Genomic DNA, 3,347 nt, shown 5'->3' on the forward strand with positions numbered 1-3,347 from the left:
CCCTCTCTCTCTCTCTCTCTCTCTCTCTCTCTCTCTCTCTCTCTCTCTCTCTCTCTCTCTCCATCCTTCCTCTCTGTCTATCTGTCTGCCTGTCTGTCTGTCTGTCTGTCTGTCTGTCTGTCTGTCTCTGTCTCTCTCTGTCTCTCTGCCTCTGTCTCTCTGTCTGTCTCTTTCTCTCTCTCTCTCTCTCTCTCTCTCTCTCTCTCTCTCTCTCATTATGGGTGCTTCAGAGAACGAAATTTTTGGTCATATTTAATTATATTTTCCCTCGCTGACGCCATTTAATTTTTGTTTTCGCTATTAACCATTTCTTAATTTATGAACACTGTGTGTGTGTCTTGAATACAAAGAATTTAATAACAACAAAATATCGCAACTTGAAAATCTCTTCAGTAAGTTAGTGTTTTTTTCGTTTTGTGTTTGCTAGACTGAAATTATTGATTTATTTTTTAAAAATCTCCACTTGAACAACTTATCTAAATATTATCTAAAAAAAGCCCACGTTGTTCAACAGACATTTTTAAATAGTTCCTGCAAGCTTCAATAAAAAAGGAAATAAAAAAGAAAGTGGATTATACATGTACCGGTAATAAGGGAAGATGTTCTGTTACCCCCCCCCCCCCCCCTCTACTTTTATTTTATTAGTACACAGTGAACGTGGTTGCACGTAGGCCTGGTTGCATACAGGGCAGTTAGTTTATCGTATCTAATTTAAAAAGCAGGGCGGGGAATGTGAAAGAAGGCCACGCCGTCCTAGATATCTATCAATAGCCAGTGATACAATAGTGTGACTGAAGGCTAAGCTTCGTCCGCACTTTATAAAAACGCCTTGTGACCAGCTTCTCAATTCACAATTACAATCATTTGGGCGTTAGTTTTTGGAAGTTTTATGCGTCGTGTGCCGTAGCAGGGTGCAGTGAGGTAGCCACAATACTATTAGCGTTGAGTGGAGACTTGGGCTTCTTATACCAACAGTATTATAAAACCTGGAATAACCGCTTACCGCACTTCTTGCCGTGCAAAGGTTTCAGGAGCAAAGACCAAGATAGACTTCCACAGTCTTCCATCTTCATCAGCCATGCCTGTAGCATCAAAAACAATCTTGGTGACCGGAGCGTCAAGAGGACTGGGACTGGAGTTTGTGAGACAAATTCTACAATTGCCTGCAGCACCTGAAGTACTCATTGCAGCCTGTCGTAATCCAAGTTCTGCAAACGATCTGCAGACTCTGGCGAAAGCAAATCCGTCTTTGAAAGTGATCAAATTAGATGTGGAAAAAGACGAAGGCATAATTTCTGCAGCTCAGGTTTGTATATATAATATATTATTATGATTAAAAGTCAAGGCTAGGCCTACCAGTCTAATGCACCTCTGACCAGAATTCACTTTGAATTCTACTCTTCACAACAATACTAATAGCATTTGAAATAAAGAGAAGCATTATGCTGGAGACCTTGTGGAAATTTGAGTTGAAAGGGAGAATTTTTCAAGAATTTACTTGGTTATTTATTTTACTTTAACTTTTAGGATTACAGTGTGAGTAAGTGAAAACACCGAAAAATACCTGCACTGGGAGTCTGGGGAAGAGCGTCTTATTATAAGTGTAGGCTAGGCCTAGTCGGTTCTAGTTCTGTTTACTGGTTTCTAATAATATAGCCCTGTCATTTGAGCACTCAACTTAGATAAAATGACTCAACTGTCTTTTACTCCCTTCTTGTCAATACTAATGCAAGTGAAGATTTATTATTTTTTAGATACAATTTAATTTTGGATTCCTTTAGACAGAAGTTTTGCTCCTGCACTATATGGAATTATGAAAGTATTAATATCTTTTCAATAAATGTTATCATTTTCACCGTAGGTCTACCTTGTTCACCTCTCAGAGTGTAAGGGCACAATTTTCTTTCAAAGACTTGACCAGAACTTTATGGAAAGTACTGTACCTGGAGTGCAACCCCCCCCCCAACAAAAACAACAAACAAACCCCCCCCCCCCAAAAAAAAAAACCCAACAAAAAACCCCAAAACAAAAACAAAAACCGCACATACACATACCCAAAAAAACCAACAACAAAAGAACCAAACCCTGAAGAATATTGTTTCTTTTTTTGGCATTATAATATCTGTAGGTCTAATTATTTGGTTGACCATCACACCAGGAAGTTTTTTTAAATATATATCTAAGGGAGAGAACTTGTTTGAAAGGTAATTTGAGAAGGTAAAAGAAACAAAACGAATCCGTAATTTTTTCTCTTGTTTTATCTGAAGGAAACAAAGAACATCGTGGGAGAGCGAGGACTGAACCTTTTGATCAACAACGCTGGCATCTATGATAGAACTGAAGGCTCTGAACTCAGAACCCAGTCTCGGGAGAATATGCAGCGACATTTCGATGTCAATTGTTCTGGTGAGTTTGCAGTTCAGAGTATTATGATGTTTAGTTCTTGGAATCTGTTTGTCTTATTTGATTCAGCCTATCACTCCACTGCTTGTCAAACTTAACAAAAACAAACCCAAAACAAACAAAACAAAACAAAAGGCCAAACCAAACCAAAACAAAATAAAACACAAAACAAAACAAAACAAAAACAACAACAACAAAAAACAAAAGAAGAACACCCCCCCCCCACATCCCTGCAACAAATAACTTTGTGTAGCCAGTGCCGTCTTCTGGTAACTTTAAAAGGCAGAACATTTTGTACAGCCTGCTTACTTGTACAGTTAAAGACGGCCACTCAATGTCGTGAAGAGAAGTGGTCGCCTTAAAGTGCCTCGATCGCCTGAGACTGAAAACAAACGCGTTTGTTTTTGATGCGATCAAGTCTGGCGATCGGCCCGATCCAGCCGTAGTGGGCATCCCGTATTAGGAAGGTGGTCGTCTTAAGGTGCAAACAAAGTGGAATCCGGTGTTTGTTTGTTTGTTTAGTATAGGGTTTTACGGCGCTCGCAACTGCATAAGGTCATATGAGCGCGCGGGACACACCTAATACTTTTTCGTTGGTAGGAAATTTTGAATTTTGCCCGGGTGGCGGCCGAAGCCTACTGTTATCGATTTTAGACCACCAAGGGATCTTTAACGTACGCAACTTGCACACGGGCCCTCCGAGATTTTTCGCCCTTGTCCGAGAAGGCTAGGTGTAGATCTTTCCTACCAGAAGATCAGGGGTGTGGCAGAAAGACAGCAGTTAGGAGGAGCCAAGGAGTAGCAGTAGAAAGGCTGCAGAAAGAGTCAGGAGCCCAGAGGAGGGGGCAAAGGAGGTGAGGGGGTGGGGGCAGAAAGTGGAAATGAAAGCAGACAACAGAACATTGTTAGAGATCAGGAAAAGATGTGAAAGGAGACAATTTTAG

This window comes from Aplysia californica, unplaced genomic scaffold (assembly GCF_000002075.1).
Source record: "Aplysia californica isolate F4 #8 unplaced genomic scaffold, AplCal3.0 scaffold00118, whole genome shotgun sequence".
Lineage (NCBI taxonomy): Eukaryota > Metazoa > Mollusca > Gastropoda > Aplysiida > Aplysiidae > Aplysia > Aplysia californica.